The sequence below is a fragment of the Mobula birostris genome, chromosome 10, assembly GCF_030028105.1.
Source record: "Mobula birostris isolate sMobBir1 chromosome 10, sMobBir1.hap1, whole genome shotgun sequence".
Classification (NCBI taxonomy): Eukaryota; Metazoa; Chordata; class Chondrichthyes; order Myliobatiformes; family Myliobatidae; genus Mobula; species Mobula birostris.
In genome coordinates, this window is record NC_092379.1 from 63,623,269 (window position 1) to 63,641,880 (window position 18,612).

General features: G+C 42.5%; 1 protein-coding gene across 1 annotated transcript in view; it reads left to right on the top strand.

The window, feature by feature from the left end:
• Window positions 1-18,612, top strand: part of LOC140204068 (connector enhancer of kinase suppressor of ras 2) — an 807,212-nt gene that overhangs the window by 331,523 nt on the left and 457,077 nt on the right. The window lies entirely within an intron of this gene.

Below are 18,612 nucleotides of genomic sequence, written 5' to 3' on the forward strand. Positions count from 1 at the left end.
CAAAGTTCATATCCTTACATTTCCTGTACATTCTTGTACCAGCCTAGGAGTCTTTTGAAGGCATCTATCATGTTTGCCTCTATCACCATTTCAGGCAGCCACATCTTCTGGTATTAGAAATTTCACCATGAGGAATAAGGTAGCACCCAACTACTAGCTTTATAATTGTATAAACTTCTATCAAATCTCTCCTGCTCCAGAGAAAGCAGTCCAAATTTGCCCAACCCCTCCTGATAGCACATGTTCTCTATTCCAAGCAGCACCATGGTAAACCTCTTCTATGCTGTATCTAAAGCCTCAACATCTTCTGCATGATGGAGCAACCAAAATTCAATACTCTAGATACTGCCCAACTAGAGTTCAATGAAGCCGCAATATAACCTCCCAATTCTTGAACCCATTTTCTTGACTAATAAAGACAAGTATGTTATGTGTCTTCTTTACCACATTATCAACCTGAATAGTCACTTTCAGGAAGATATAGACTTGTACCCCAAGATCCTTCTGTACTTTAACACTATTAGGGTCCTGCCATTAACAGTGTACTCTCCCCTTATGCTTGATTTCCCAAAGTGCAACATTTTACATTTAGCTGCTGAGGCTCTCAAAAGCAGAGGTGGAGGTGTATGCCTCATGATCAACTCCTTGTGGTGGACAAATGTATCAGTGATGTCCCATTTCTGCTCACCAGACCTTTTACCTGCAGTGAGAGATTTCAGCTATCATTCACCTCAGGCCAATGTCAAACAGGCTCCAGATGATCTGAGCAATGGGATCAACATGCTCGAAACAGCATACCCTGATTACCCTGATGCTTTCACCATCATTTTGGGGAATTTTACCCCACCATCAAGAATGCTCACTGTGCTATTCCAAGCCCTCACTTTGGAAAGTCTGATCACCTGGCTGTACTTCTACTCCCTGAGTATAGGCAGAGACTGAAGGCTGCAGCACCAGTAGTGAGGACCACGAATATATGGACAAGGGAAGCACAGGAGCGCTTACAGGACTGCTTTGAATCAGTGGACTTGACTGTATTCAGGGATTCATCTTTGAATCTAGATGAACATGCTGCAAATGTTACTGACTTCATTAAAACCTGTGTGGATGAGTGTGTGCCTACGAAGACTTACTGTACGTTCCCAAACCAAAAGCCTTGCATGAACCAGGAGGTACATCATCTGCTGAGGGCTAGATCTGTAGCATTCAAGTCCGGCGACCCAAGTCTGTACAAGAAAACCAGGTATAACTTGCAGAGGGTGAACAGATAGTTCTGAGCGAGGTTAGAGGCAACACTGGATGCATGACAACTCTGGCAGGGTTTACAGGACATTACTGTTGTGGTGTGGATGAAATCACCGGAGAGACAGAGTCACTGGTAGATACAAAGCAGCTTCTTTATTCCACACAACAAGGTACAACAGGCATCGTACGGACGGAGACGCTTTCTGTAGAAAGGTCTGCTAGCCCAATGTGGGCTCCATATTTATTTGCTAAACACAAATGCAATCGCTACTTAAAAAGTTATAGACAATGCATAGACAATGCTTCCTTTTGAAGCTACATACAAACATCACACCTTCTGACTTCATCCTTTCCTTCTGACACCAACATGTCTGGGTTGGTATTCACAGCCTTTAGGAATGAATGCAAGTTAAATCCACAATACATTTATTTGGCATTTTACGTGCTAACATAGAAGACAATTAATATTTATAAAGTATAGATAATACTGTCTTCGAAACTACAGCATCAGATCAAACTACGGCGCCAGAAGCATCTGGTATTCACACCTTCTTAGGAAGCACATTGTTGTGAACTCAATCCACAGTACTTTGTCAAATAGAAGTCTGGTGGCCAAAGTTACTTAAGTGTAAACGAATCGTCTACCCAAAAATCTCACTCTAACAATTACTTACTACAAAGCAAAACCCAATAGCTGTGATCCAATCCTCACTACCAGATGAGCTCAATGCCTTCTATGCCCGCTGTGAAAGGGAGAATATAACTGCAGCTGTGAAGATCCCTGCTGTACCCAGTGACCCTGGGATCTCTGTCTTGGAGGCCGATGTCAGGCTGTCTTTAAGCAGGGTGAACTCTTGCAAGGTGGCAGGCCCCGATGGAGTACCTGGTAAGGCTCTGAAAACTTGTGCCAACCAACTGGCAAGAGTATTCAAGGACATTTTCAACCTCTCACTGCTACGGCCAGAAGTTCCCACCTGCTTCAAAAAGCCAACAATTATACCAGTGCCCAAGAAGTGTGGTGTGAGCTGTCTTAATGACTATCACCCAGTAGCACTCACATCTATGGTGATGAAATGCTTTGAGAGGTTGGTCATGGTTAGAATGAACTTCTGCCTCAGCAAAGACGTGGACGCACTGCAGTTTGTCTATCGCCACAATAGGTCTATGGCAGATGCAAGCTCAATGGCTCTTCACACAGCCTTCGATCACCTGGATAATACACCGATGTCAGGATGCTGTTCATTGACTATAACTCAGTTTTTAATACCATCATTCCCATGTCCTGATCAATAAGCCACAGAACTTGTAACTCTGTACCTCCCTCTGCAATTGGACCCTCAACTTCCTAACTGGAAGACCATGATCCATGTAGATTGGTGATAATATCTGCTTCTCACTGATGATCAACACTGGCACACTTCAGGGATGTGTGTTTAGCCCACTGCTCTATTCTCTCTAAACCCATGACTGTGTTGCCAGGTGTAACACAAATACCATCTATAAATTTGCTGATAATACAACCATTGTTGGCAGAGTCTCAGATGGAGATGAGAGGGCGTACAGGAGCGAGCTATACTAGCTAGTTGGGTGGTGTTCCAGCAACAACCTTGCACTCAACGTCAGTGAGAAGAAAGCGCTGACTGTGCACTTCAGGAAGGGTAAAACAGGGGAAAATGTGTCAATCCTCATAGAGGGATCAGAAGTGGAGACAGTCAGCAATTTCAAGTTCCTGGGTATCAAGAGTTCCAAGGATCTAACTTGGTCCCAACATATCGATGCAGCTACAAATAAGGCAAGACAGTGAGTATACTTCATTAGTTCGAAGAGATTTGCTTCGTCAACTAAAACATTCAAAAAGCTCTATAGATGCATCATGGGGAGCATTCTAACAGGCTCCATCACTGTCTGGTATTGTGACGGGGGGAGGGAGGGTGGTACTGAACAGTACTAAAAGCACTACAGAATGTCATAAAATTAGTCAGCTCCATCTTGGGTACTAGCCTCCCTAGCACCCAAGACATTTTCAAGGGGCGGTGTCTCAGAAAGGCGGCGTTTATTATTAAAGACTTCCATCACCCAGGGCATGCCCCTTTCTCATTGCTAAAGTCTGGAAGGAGGTACAGAAGCCTGAATGCACACACTCAGTGATTCAGGAACAGCTTCTTCCCCTCCGCTATCCAGTTCCGAAACAGGCACTGAACCCATGAACACTACCTCACTTAGATATATATTATTTCTGTTTTTGCAGTTTTTTAATTTATTCTATATATATATATATATATATATACTTACTGTAATTGATTTACTTATTTATTATTTTATTTTCTTTCTATATTATCATGTATTGCATTGTGCTGCTGCTGTTTAGTTAACAAATCTCACAACATATGCCAGTGATAATAAACCTGATTCTGATTTGGCTGGGTTAAACTCCATCTGCCATTTCTCTGCCCATATCTACAATTGATCTAAAGAGTGCTATACCTTTGCCAAGCCAATATTGAATCCACACAGCCAATTCACCTTGGATCCCCTGAATCCTAATCTTCTGGATGAACCTCCCACAAGGGACCTTGTCAAATGCTTTACTAAAATCTACGTGGATAACATCCACAGCTCTGTCTTCATCAGTCACTTTTGTCTCCCCCTTGAAAAATTCAATTAAGTTTGTAAGACGCAACTTGTCTCACACAATGTCATGCTGGCTGTCCCAAAAAAGGCTATGGTCTTCTGAATTCTCATATCCTATCACTAAAAATTCTGCACAGTGACTTCCTTACTCCTGACATGAGACTCACCGATTAATAGTTACAATTAACATTAAACATCCATTTCTGTCCTGCTCTCAAACTAGTCTCTATTATGGCCACCATTTCACAGAGCATGGATCAGTTGCTGGAACTAAATTGATCACCCTTACCCTGAAACAGAATCAGTCAGGTTTAATATCACCAGCATATGTTTTCAATAGGTTTCAATAGATACATTTAATGTCAGAGAAATGTATATAATATACATCCTGAAATTCTTTTTCTTTGCAAACATCCACAAAAACAGAGGAATGCCCCAAAGAATGAATGACAGTTATATGTTAGAACCCCAAAGCCCCTCCAGCTCCCCCCCCACACAGAAGCAGCAGCAAAGTGACGCCTCCTCCCCCACCAGTAAAAAGGCATCTCCCTCCACTGAGCACTCAAGCGTGCAGCAAAGCATCAATAAAGACACTGACTTGCAGTACCCCAAAGACTACTTGTTCACCCAGTACTTCAACATACCACAGGTTTCTCTTTCTCCCTAATAAGGGAAAAAGAGGTGTCCCCGTTTCACAGTGAGAGGGGAGACATAACAAAACAACTGGCCGATATATGGTGTTAGAAGTCTGTTGTGTCGCCTTTTCCGAGCTCTGTGCCCAAAGAATTCGGGTCTCTGGGCACACAGTCAGCACCCAGCTTGCTGTTTTTGTTCTTCCGTGTACTCCCACGTCACATTAGGCAGTGGCACCGATCTTGAATCTGCCCGCCTCCAGAGCCATGAAAATCCGACACCCTGAAGGTGAACTAGTCTTCCAGGCCGTGTCCTTGGCATGTCAAAAAGCAGCTGGTCGTGAGACCCTGAGAGCGGGTCCCATTCCCGCAAAGAACCAAAGTCAGTGTGTAACGCCAGGTCAGGGTCTTCAAAAGAACCCTGAAAAGGGAAAAAAGAGGTACTAAGGATAGAAATAGAGCTGCTACCAAAGATGAAGGCAAAGGTATCATGAAATGTCTTGTCATGTGGCAGCTGTAAATTACAATACACAATAAATACTGTGAATTACAGTAAGTACGTATATTACTGTAATTAACAGCTATATTAAATAGTTAAATTCAATAAATTGTACCAGAAAAAGTAGCGAGGTGGTATTTATGGGTTCAATGTCCATTCAGAAATCGGATAGAGGGGGAAGAAGCTGTTGCTGATCACTAAGTGTGTGTGCCTTCAGGCTCCTGTACCTCCTCCCTGATGGCAGCAACGAGAAATGGATATTGAGCACATGTTAATCCTGCTAATATTAACATACTCAGATTCAAACCTTCTGTCCCATTGTGTTTACTACCTTACTCATGCCTCTTCTTATCTCTTATTACCTTCCTTTCAATCCTTCCACTTTTTAATCTGCTGCTCTGGTTCCCATCCCCCAGCCAAACTAGTTTAAACACTCCCAAGCTGCATTTAGCAAACCTACCAGCCAGGATATTCATTCCCATTCAAATAAGGTGCAAATGGTCGGCACTGGCCAGAAGATGTTCCAGTGATCCAAGAAGCTTGAAACCTATCCCTTGTACCATTTCCTCAGCCACACATTCATCTTTCTATCTTTCTATTCCTGCCCTGCCTGGCATCTGCACCAGGAGTAATCCAGTCTCATTCCTAACGTCTGTCCTCACTGTGCAGGACCTCTTCCTCCTTTCTGCCAATGTCTGGTATGGGAAATCTACTTCCCTCAATCGCAGGACTCTGCAAAGAGTGGTGCACACAGCCCAGTGCATCTCTAGATGTGAACTTTGCAAAGACAGGTATGGAAAAAAGGCCTGTAGGATCATTGGGGACCCGAGTCAACCCAACCACAGACGTTTCCAGCTACTACCATCCGAGAAACAGTACCGCAGCATAAATGCCAGGACCAACAGGCTCCGGGACAGCTTCTTCCGTCAGACTGATTAATTCATGCTGACACGACTGTATTTCTATGTTATATTGTTGTACATAATATTTATTATAAATGACTATAAATTGCACATTGCACATTTAGACAGAGACGTAACGTAAAGATTTTGATTCCTCATGTATATGAAGGATGTAAGCAATAAAGTCAATTAAATTCAATTCAATTCATTGGTAGTAAATGTCCACCACAACCTCTGGCTGCTCACCTTGCTGCTTGAGAACATTCTGCAGCTGCTCTGATACGTGGTTGACTCTGACAGCTAAGAGGCAACACACTATCCTTGCATTTCTTTCAGGGCGACAGCACCTCCTGTCTGTTCCCCTAACTATGGTGTCTCCTATCACTATTCCTCTACCTGACTTTACCCTTCGCTGCTGAGCCTCAGAGCTGGGCACACTGCCACTGGCCTGGCTGCTGTTGCTGTGCCCTGACAGGTCAACTTCCCCCATCTGCATCCAAAGGGGTATACTTGTTGCTGAGAGGGAGAACCCGTGCTATCTGTCTGCTGCCCTTACTTCTGGCAGTCACTCAGCAATCAGCAGTCTGTACCTTAGGTGTGACCACCTCACTAAAACTCTTAATGATGATGGTCTTAGCATCCCAGGCAATCCTACGTACACCCAGGTCCAGCTCCAACCCCTTCATACGGTCAGTCAGGAGCTGCCACTGGGTACACTTCCTACAGGCGAAGTCGTCAAGGACAATTTCAGTCTCCCTGATCCCACACACCCTACAGAAGGAGCATATCACTGCCCTAACTGATATCCTAGTTATTCAAATAGGAGCAATATTCTAAGGGAAAACTCACCTGCACTTACTTACTCAGCCTCCTCTCACCGAAGCCTCCTGAAACAGAGCCTTAACACTGCACTCAGCCACCACATGTACTCCTCAAGCACGGTCATGCCATTGCAAAATGGCCGCTCCACTACAGCCAACTTCCCTTTCATGTCTGCATAATGAAACAACCGGACAAACAAGCTCTGTACTGAAATTCACTTACAGGAAGCTTGTTGGATGATATATAGGCAAAGTCTTATTTCTATGTTCCTTGTTATTAAAATCTTGTGATATTACTCCTGCACTCAGCTACTCTGGTCAGAAATGATGCTTCAGCCACAAACACAGGAGATTCTGCAGATGCTGGAAACCTTGAGCAACACACACAAATCTCTAGAGGAACTCAGCTCAGCAGGCAGCATTTATGGAGGGGAATAAACAGTCAGAATTTGTGCCAAGACCTGATGAAGGGTCTCAGCTTGAAACGTCAGTGCTATTCTGCTCAATAGATGCTGTCTGACTTGGTGCGTTCCTCCAGCACTTTGTGCATATTTCTTCAGTGTGCAGGATTATTTCTGATGGGATTAGGAATACATCCAGGCATGTGGTCAGGATTACATGTCAAAGTCGGAGGCATGGGAGGCTGTATCGGAGAGGCTGGTCAGAAGCTCGAAGTTTTCGGACAGATGGACTCAGTGTTGGCTGTGGTCTGCTGCTTCCAAGGTATCGGCAAGTTGACGGTGCCTGGAGGTTTATGGCAGGGAGTTTCTCCCTTTTGCCGCCTGCTATCGGGGACTCAGGAGTCGATCGACTCGGGGACTTTTGTGACTTTATTTACTGTGCCCATGGTTTGTTCTTCATCAAATTATGGTATTGCTTTGCACTGCTGTAACTATATGTTATAATTATGTGGTTCTGTCAGTGTTAGTCTTTGATTTGTCCTGTTTTCTGTGATATCACTCCGGAGAAACATTGTATCATTTCTTAATGCATGTATGCATTTCTAAATGACAATAAAAGAGGACTGATTGTTCTCATAATCGAAAAAAAAAGTTAGCAACACTTTCAGCACCTTCAGGTAAGCCAGTGTGAAAAGCTGTGATGTCATCAGAAATTGATCTCTCAGAGCAGATCAGTCTGAGGACAATGGTGTGACTTGCATGGCCACATTTCCACCTATGAAGCAGATGACCTCATCCTCTCTGGCTTCAGGCAATCCCTGGTTTTTATAAAAGGTAAACTTGGGACATCTTGACTCGAGTCATTTTCCAGGTTGTAGTTGACAATGTTGGTGATCAAGTGGAGGGTTTGGTATTATTAGTTTCGCAAACATGAGGACATCTGCAGATGCTGGAATTTCAAGCAACACACATAAAAAATGCTGGTGGAACACAGCAGTATTTTTTATGTGTGTTGCTTGTATTATTTGTCTGTTGGGTTTTGAAGCTATAGGAATAGCTACAGGATTTAGACGAGGTAGAGGCACCTGGTTTAAGATCCCACCTCCATGGAACTGCTTTGTTGACTGTCAGCTGCTACTGGGACATCAGGAAGTTCAGTAGATGCGCTCTGTGACTCTGTGACAAGGGGAGATGGTAGGAATTTTGGAGAACACATCATTAATCTGCTCTTACTGTCATGAGTCAAGAAACAAAACAGTCCTTATTCCATCTGGTGGAACGGAAGTAGTCAGAGTGTGATTTTGGATCTGACAACCATCCTTGCAGTTTATCTATTACCTTCACATACTAGTTTTTCTACATTGGGCTGCTTCATACATTTGTTTAAACTCACTTTTAAACAGATGGAATGAACAAACTGTTATTTACCTTCTGGGTTTAACTGCATATAGAATGAAATACCCACCCAGATCTCATAAATAATGTAAATTATTCCAAAATGAAACTAATATCAGAGATGAAAAAAAAACAACACACATAAAAGTTGCTGGTGAATGCAGCAGGCCAGGCAGCATCTCTAGGAAGAGGTGCAGTCATCAGAGATGAAATATTTTGAGATGAATTGTAGGTTTATTACATTTTTAAAAATTCTTTAAAAAAACAGAGCTTAACTTTGGTTAGTAAATTGATTTGTGTTGCATTTGACTGGAAACATCAAGAACTGTAAACTGCAACTAAATAATTAATAAGTAGCTAAATAACGAGGATGAAATAACAAGATAAAAGAGTCTGAAATGAGTGTAGTTACCTCCTTTTGTTCAAGAGCCTGATGGTTGAGGGGTGGTAACTTTTCTTGAATTTGTACCTACTGCCTGAGTCCTGAGGCATTTGTACCTACTGCCTGAGTCCTGAGGCATTTGTACCTACTGCCTGATGGCAGCAGCAAGAAAAGTACATGGCCTGGGTGGTGAGGATCTTTGATGATGGATGCTGCTTTTCTACGGCAACATTTCATGTAGATCTGCTCAACAGTTGGTGAGTTTTACACTTGATGAACTGGGCCGAATCCCTTACTTTTTGTAGGATTTTCTTCCCAAGTACTTTAATACTTGCCAACGCCCCTCCTAAAGCACCTTCCCATTTGCTAACACCCCTCTTAGACACAGATATACTTTCCACCACCCCCATGGTGTAAAACATGTCCATCATATGCTAACATGAGAAAAAATATTCTGCTTTATATTTTTATTTGCCTTTAAACCTAGCTTACATAGTACCTGCGGGCTGTACAGCAGCTTCGATATCAATGTGATCCTTGAGCTTGATGGGTTTGAGCAAGAGTTGAAATATCTGTGTTGCAACGAGAACGGGTGAACCCAAACGCAGGACACTGACACGGAGGTAGTGTAATCAGAAGAGTGTTTATTAATGGTTGCAGGGAAGGCCAGGGAGCGAGGATTAGGCAGAGGAAAGCCGAGGAGTGAGCGAGGCTGGAACTGGGAGCAAACCTGGGTCGCTACAGTGAGAACGCGGCGTTTAATCACTGAGCCAATGGAGTGTGTAGGCAGACGGCGGGACGAGGCAGAGCAGGGATGCGGACAAGGGGATGAGCATGGCAGGGGGAGAACGGCGGGCAGCATGCCATGCTCCTGTTAACACAAAGAGACAGAGTTAACGCAAGCAAACAGCGCGGAAACAGAACTTAGAATACACAATTCTAAGTGGTTGAGAGACAGTTAACACAGGCAAACAGTGCGGATGAACGGAAGAGCAGGAGGCAGGCAAAACTTTTCTTGACACGGGACATTGCTGGAGCTGAACGGCAAACAGGCGACAGGCGGCAGGCAACACTTACCTTGAAACAGAGCGTTAAACGGAAAGGATAACAGCAGGCAATCCTTATCTTCACACAGAGCGGCAAATGGAAAGACAAACGGCAGACAATACTTATCTTGACGCGGAGAGACAGAGTTACACAGGTAAACCTCGGTACTGAAGAAAAACTTAGAATACACCATTCTAAGCGACCGGGAATGTGAATTGCCACTCTGCTGAAGCAATGGTCTGGAAACCAGTGGATGCAAAGCCGGGGTTTTTATGCTGCAGGTTTAGATGAGAATCAGGTGCTGCAATCAAGGAGACCAGGAGAACACGGGGAAAAGGGAATTAGGAGAATGAGGAATTATTGCTCGGGACCATGACAATTTGGTTCAAGTTGTGAAAGCAAAAGTCTTAAGTCCCCACGTGTAACAATATCCAAGCGGTTTCTGTTTTTTGAGAGTATGTGGTTCGCCGCACTGAAGCCTCTTTCAACTAGGTAGGAGGATGGAAGTGCAATGAAGAGACCAGGAAACTTCATATGACAGTGTAGCCATATCCCACAAAAACTGACATTTTTGAAAGGCACCTTTGCTTCTTCATCAATCTGAATTTTGATAATTTCTTCTTGCAAGCTCTCTTCCTGTTCCTCTACCTTACAAAGAAATGGGTTAATTACCCAGTCCAGAATTTCCAGATTGTTCAAATCCTTGATTCAATTCTGAAAATTCTTCTTCAGTGACTGCAGGTGTAAGCAGTATTCTTGCAAATCACTATCTGTGAAAGTGAGTGCCGTATTTTCGATGTGGGGAGCCTGTGAGAACTTTCTTCTCCCAATGTTTTGCTTATATATTTCCAATTTTATGATAAAAGTGAACACTAGACTTTTTAAACCTGAATTAAATTGCAATTCTCACCCTGGATGTTCATATTTAAAATGTTCATTTTGTCATACAGATTGGCTAGGTATGCCAGATCTCCACATAGAAGTTCAATCTTGTTTCCAAAGCTCTTGTTGACTTTGAGCAAAAATTTATCCACAGTGTCAGAAAGATCAACTAAACATTTTAAGCAGCAGCCTTTTGACAGCCAATGCACTTCAATACGAAGAAGCAAGCTTTCAAACTCTTCATCGTTATGTTGGCATAACTGGCGAAATACTGTGCTATTTAATGGATGAGCTTTAATTTTGTTGATAGCAGTTATTACAAGAGTTATGCTTGAAAAAAGTTGCTAGCAGATGTTTCTGGCTGTGAGATGTTGATGATAAATTACACAATAGATTGCAAACAGACTTGGAATTTCCTTTTTCATAAATGCCACTAAACCAGCATGGCGACCTGTCATACATGGTGCTTCATCTGTTGTACAAGCAATTATGTTCCTAATCGGAATACCCTTATCCTCAATCTACATTTTGAGCTTGTCATAGATTGATTCTCCTTTGATATTAGTTTTTAACTTTTTTCAAAAGAGAACCTCTTCATAAACTTTCCATTTTTAATAAACTGTACATATGCTATTAGCAATGCCTCATTAGCCAGTTGACTCATCCAGTTGTATCCCAAATTAAGTTTTTTGTAGCTATGTGCATAGTTTATACTCAATGTGTTCACTCATTTCATCAATATGACGAGCTACAGAGTTATTACTCAGAGGAATTGATCTTAAAATACTGGTATCCATTTTGAGAACAGTGATACAGCAGACATTATTAATCTCTCACCAGTTGTATGAGATTTCCACACTTTGCTATCATTTTGGTAATGTTATAAGAAGCAATGAGGCCACTATCAAAGTTAATTTTAGCTTTCTTGGCAAATGACTCGAGTATGGAACACTTTTCAAATGCTTCTTTCATCTTTTGGAACTGAGTAATACCACAAGTAACCTTCTCAAGGTGTCATTTACGGAAGTGTTCCTGCAATCTTGATGGTTTCATGGTTTCATTAGACAGTACAGTATTACAAATAAGACACAAAGGATGATGTTTACCTGGTGGGAACAAAAATAAACCCATACTCCAGGTATGTATCGTAGTATTGATGCACTTTCTGTAGTTTCTGTTTCTTAACAGGATTATAATTCAAAGCTTCACCAACTTCAGTCTCATAGTGATCATGCTGTATGTCTTTAGCCATTCATTAACAGGGTAAATTAAAATAAAAACATTTACACCATCTGGGAATGCCTATCAGATGTTGACGATGGCAGTGAGTTGACACAATCGGTCCGGTCTCATGTTTCAAGTTAGGATGCTGCTTACCACTCCCACCCCAAGAATCTTGAATGCCCCCCTGATGACTTCTATTTCCCATAACGCCCCCGTAGGACACGTAACTGCACCCACTGGGAATCACTGAGTAGGCAGACAGTCACTCCTAAGTTGCAGGAGAGGGGAAGTGAGTACACAGGCAGCACAGAGTACCCCCGTGGCCATTCCCTTAATAACAAGTATTCTGCTTTGCATACTGTTGGGGGGTGGGGGAGGATGAGACCTGCTCGGGGAAGCTGCAACTTGCAGTTCTTTGGCACCCTGAGTCTGACTCTGACTCTGTGGCTCAGAAGGGAAAGTGGGGGGGGGGGTAGAAGAAGAGTGCAGTGGTGATAGGAGATCCCATAATTCGAGGAGCAGAATGCTGATTCTATGGAGACATCCGGATGGTATGTTGCCTCCCAGGGTGCTAGAGTCAGGGATCCCTCGGAATGGGTCCACAGCATTCTGAAGGGGAGGGGGAACAGTCAGAATTTTGGAGCATATTGGTACCAGCGACATAGGTAGGAAAAGGGAGGAGGTCCTGAAGAATATAAGGTGTTAGGCAGAATGCTGAAAAGAAGGAACTCCAAGGTATTACTCTCTGCCTGTCCACATGCCAGTGAGGGAAAGAATATGATGATTTGGCAGATGAATGTGTTTCAGAGGAATTGGTGCAGGGAGACAGTGATTCAGATTTCTGAACCATTGGGATCTCTTCTGGGGAATGTATGACCTGTAAAAAAATGATGGGCTGGTTACAACTGAATCAAAGGGAACCTAATATCCTTGTGGACAGGTTTGCTAGAGCTGTTGGTCAGGGTTTAAAATAATTTGGCATGGGGATGGAAACCAGAATGATAGGGCTGAGGATGAGGCAGTTGGTATACAACTAGATGCAGTGTGTAGTGAGACTGTGAGGAAGGACAGGCAGATGATAGGGCAAAATTGCAGTTAGTAGGATGAATTAATGTGTAACAGCAGGGCAAATTCAAACAGGGTGATGAATTCACTATTGAAAGTGTTATATTTGAATGCATGCAGTATACAGAATAAGGTAGATAATCTTATCGCACAGATAAATTGGCAGGTATGATATTATGGGTATCTCTGAATCATGACTGAAAGAAGATCATTGTTGGGAGCTTAACATCCAAGGGTACACATTGTATCGAAGGGACAGGCAGGTAGGCCAAGGCGGTAGAGTGGCAAAAAATGTGATAAACCCTTGGAAGGAGGAGATATAGGATCAGAAAATGAAGAATCCTAGTTGGTAGAGTTAAGAAACTGCAAGGGTAAAAAGACCATGATGGGAGGACTCTGAATAGTAACCAGGAATTGGGTACAAATTACAATGGGAGATAGAAAAGGCATGTAAGAAGGGCAATGTTGTGATTATCATGGGGGATTTCAATATGCCAGTAGATTGGGAAAATCCAGTTGGTGCTGGATCCCAAGAGAGGGAATTTGTAAAATCCTTACAATATGGCATTTTAGAGTAGCTTATAGTTAAGCCCATTTGGAGAATGACAATTCTGGATTGGGTGTTATGTAATGACCCAGATTTGATAAGGAAGCTTAAGGTAAAGGAACCCTCAGGAGACAGTGATTATAATATGATAGAATTCACACTGCAGTTTGAGAAGCAGAAGATGAAATCAAATATATCAGTATTACTGAGGCAAAGGAATTACAAAGGCATGAGAGAGCAGCTGGCCAAAGTTGATAGGAAGAGGACACTAGCAGGGATGATGACAGAACAGCAATGGCTGGTGTTTATGGGGGAATTTCAGAAGGTGCAGGAAAGATGTATTCCAAAAATGAAGAAGTATTCCAAAGATGAAGAGGAACAGTCAACTGTGACTATGAGGGAAAGTCAAAAACAGAAGAAAAGCAAAAGAGAATGTATTTCATAGAGTAGAAATTAGTGGGAATATAGAGGGTTGGGAAGCTTTTAAAATCCAACAGAAGGCAGCATCCATAATCTAGGACCCCAACAACCCAGTTTATACTCTTTTCTCACTGCTGCCACCAGGGAGAAGGCACAGGAGTCTCAGAACTCACAACACTAGGTTTAGGAATAACTATTACTCCTCAGTGAAGTTATTAGCCCTTCTTGAAACAGAAGGGAAAACTTCACTGAACTTATGGACTTACTTTCAGGGAGTCTTCATCTCGTGATCTTGATATTTATTGCTTATTTATTATTATTATTTCTATTTTTAAGTTTCGTATTTGCACAGTTGTTTGTCTTGTGTATACTGGCTGTTTGGCCTGTTGGGTGCAGTATTTCAGTAGTTGATTTTTTTTAGTTATTGGGTTTATTAAGCATGCCTGCAAGAATATGAATATCAGTGTTGTGTTTGGTAACATATATGTACATCAATAATAAATTTACCGTAAACTTTTAAATTTGAACTTTAAAAGAACATAGAGAAAAGATGAAATATGAAGGTAAGTTAACCAATAATATAAGAGATCACAAATCATTTTTTCAGATATATAAAGAGTAAAAGAGAGTGAGAGTGGATATTGGACTGCTAGAAAACTATGTTGGAGAGGTGGTAATGGGGGACAATGAAATGCCTAACAAACTTAATAAGTATTTTGTGCCAGTCCTCACTGTGGAAGACACCAGCAGAATTCCAGAAATGTTAGTGTCAGGGGGCAGAAGTGAGTGTCATTATACTTACTAGGGAGAAGGTGTCTGGGAAACTGAAAAGCCTGAAGATAGTTAAGTCACAAGGACCAGATGGACTACACCCCAGGGTTCTGAAAGAAGTAGCTGAAAAGATTGTGCAGGCATTCACAATCATCTTTCAAGAATCATTAGATTCTGGAATGGTTCTGCAGGACTGGAACATTATAAATGTCATTCAACTCTTTAAGGAGAGAGGGAGGCTGAAGAAAATAAATGATAGGCCAGTTAGCCTGACTTTAGTGGTTGGAAAATGTTGGAATCTATTATTAAGGATGAGGTTTTAGGGTGCTTGGAGGCATATGGTAAAATAGACCAAAGTCCAAGTGGTTTTCTGAAGGGGAAATCATGCCTGACAAGTCTGCTGGAATTCCTTGAGGGAATAACAGGCAAGATAGGAGTAAGGCAGTGGATGTTGTTTTCTTGGATTTTCAGAAGGTCTTTGACAAGGTGCTGCTCATGAAGTTGCTTAGCAAGATAAGAGCCCATAGTATTCCAGGAAAGGAACTTGTATGGACAGACGACAGGAGGCCAAGAGTCAGAATAAAGGGGGCCTTTTCTGTTTGGCTGACAGTGATTAGTGTGGTTCTGCAGGGCCTGTATGTCAATGATGTGGGTGAAGAAATGGATGGCTTTGTGGCCAAGTTTGCGGATGATATGAAGATGGAGGAACAGGTAGGGTTGTGGAAGAGGGTGCTTCAAGAAGGACTGGGACAGATTGGAGGAATGGGCAACGAAGAGGCAGTTGGAATATATGCAGAGGGAATAAAGGTGAGGACCATTTTCAAAACCGTGAAAAGAATCAAAAATCAGAGGTGCAGAGGGACTTGGGAATCCTCGTGCAGCGTTCTCTCAAGGTTAACTTGCAGGTTGAGTTAGTGGTAAAGAAGGCAAGTGCAATGTTAGTACTCACTTCAAGAGAACTGGATGTAATGCTGAGGTTTTATAAGACCGCACTTGGAATATTGTGAGCTGTTTTGGGTCCTTATCCTAGAAAAGATGTGCTGGCGTTGAAGAGGGGTCCACAGAAGTTCACAAGAATAATCCCTGGAAGGAAAGGGTTAACATATGAGGAGTACTTGGTAGCTGGCGGTCTGTACTTGCTGGAGCTTAGAATAAGGTGGGGTGAGGGACAAATCTCATTGCAATCTAATGAATATTGAAATGTCTAGATAAAGTGAATGTGGAGAGGCTTTTCCCTATAGTGGGGGAGTCTAGGACCAGAGGTCACAGCTTCAGAATTGAGGTATGTCCATTTAGAACAGAGCTGAGGAAAAATTTCTTTAGCCAGAAACCGGTGAATCTATAGAATTCATCGCCATGGACAGCTGTGAAGGCCAAGTCATTGTAGAGGTTGATAGGTTCTTCATTAACCAAGGCGTCAGAGGTTATGGGGAGAAGACAGAAGAATGGGGTTGAGAGGGATAATAAATCAGCCATGATAAAATAGTGGAGCAAACATGATGGGCTGAATGGCTGAACTCAGCTCCCATGGCTTATGGCCTTGTAATTTGGTGCTCAGAACTGCTAACAATGCTCTAAATGTGGTCATAAAGCCTTAGCGTTATGTCCTTGTTTTTATTTTCTATTCCCCTCAAAATGAATGTTAACTGAAATGGATTTCAGTACAAGGAGCAAGCTATAGAAGGAGTTGTTGGCTGAAGGAGTTGGCTGAAATGGCCAGAAGTTAGAAAATAAATAGTGAATATTTTAGGCCGTGTATGAACAATTCACTTTCCACTGGCATGACCAATGATGTCATTATTTGGATGTCTGTCAATATGCTAAGGTGTAGAGCACACAGAATTGCTTGGGCCATTTAGTTTCAATAAGCTTCACAGGTTTCAAAAGGTACATTTAATGTCAGAGAAATGTATACAATATACATCCTGAAATTCTTTTTCTTCACAAACATCCACGAAAACAGGGGAGTGCCCCAAAGAATGAATGATAGTTCATTGTTAGAACCCCAAAGCCCCCCCCAGCTTCCCACTCCCACGCATAAACAGCAACAAAGCAATGACCCCCCCCAATCAGCACCCCCCACCGAGCACTCAAGCATGCAGCAAAGCATCAATAAAGACACAGACTTGCAGTACCCCAAAGACTACTCATTCACCCAATATTCGACATACAGTATTAAAGGCTCTCTCCCTAATAAGGGAGAAAGAAGTGTCCCCGTTTCATAGTGAGAGGGGAGACATAACAATACAACTCACAGATTTATGGTGTTAAAAGTCTGTTGTGTCACTTTTTCCGAGCTCTGTGCCCAAAGAACTCGGATCCCTGGGCACACAGCTGGCAGCCAGGATTACTGCTTTCGATCTTCTGTGTACTCCCATAGAACCATAGAACCAGAGAACACTGCAGCACAGAAAACAGGCCATTCATCCCTTCTAGTCTCATTGACCTGCTCCTAGTCCATAACCCTCCAGACTGCTCCCATCCACGTAACCAGCCAACTTATTCTTAAAACTTAAGAGTGAGCCTGCTCGTTCCACACTCCCACCACTCTCTGAGTGAGGAAGTTCCCCCTAATGTTCCCCCTAAACCTTTCCCCTTTCACCCTAAAGCCATGTCCTCTCGTATTTATCTCTCCTAATCTAAGTGGAAAGAGCCTACTCACATTTGCTCAGTCTATACCCCTCATAATTTTGTAAACCTCTATCAAATCCCTCTTCGTTCTTCTACGCTCTGAGGAATAAAGTCCTAACCTGTTCAACATCACATCAGGCGGTAGCACCAGCCTTGGATCCACTCACAGAACCATGAAAATCCGGCATCCTGAAGGCACGCTAGTCTTCCAGGCCGCGTCCTTGACATATCAAAAAGTGGCTAGTTGTGAGGCCTTGAGAGTGTGTCCCGAGGTCAGCATGTAACTCGAGGTCAGGGTCTTCAAAAGAACCTTGTAAGGGAAAAAAGAGATATCAAAGATAGAAATAGAGCTGTTTCCAAAGATGCAAGCAAAGGAGTTGTCGTTAGGCGCCATCATCTTCCTAAGCTCTTCCCATCAATTATTAGCACAATACACCTCTGATAACATCATTTTAATACTGTACATAATTTGCATTTAAATGGGTCCAATTGGGTCCAATTTCTAGGCTTAGATTTCCACACCCACGTTGATCTAAATGTCTACCGGTCAAGTCCAGTTTGCACATTGATGTGTTGAGCGAATTTGGAAGGTGCCACTAATCACTGGAGCCTCATTGTCCATCCAACTCAGCTTAGCCTTCTATGGGATAACCAAACCTTCTGAATCACCAACCACAATAATTCTTGATTAAAAATGGATCAAATCCAAGAGGAATGCCGAAACACCAGCAACACAAAAGATTAAGTCTGAGTGGCATATATTGTTGTATTTAACTTTTAAGGGATCATCGTATCAGGTCACTGAGTCACAGTTAAAAGTGGTCATTTAACATTCCATCCCTCATGCAGTTTTATCTGTATTCTATCCTACAATTTATCTGCCTTACCAGTAGTACTCCTCGCATTGAAATAAATAAACTTCAAAGATAATAATTAGTTTTCTTTGTCATGTTAATATCGAAACGTTCAGTGAAGTGTGTTGTTTGCGTAAGTGACCGCCATAGTCCGTGGATGTGCCATGGGCAGCCCACAAGTATCACCATGTTTCCAGCTCCAACATAGCCTGCCGTAACTCACTAATTACTAATTCATAACTCTTTGGAAAGTAGGGGGAAAC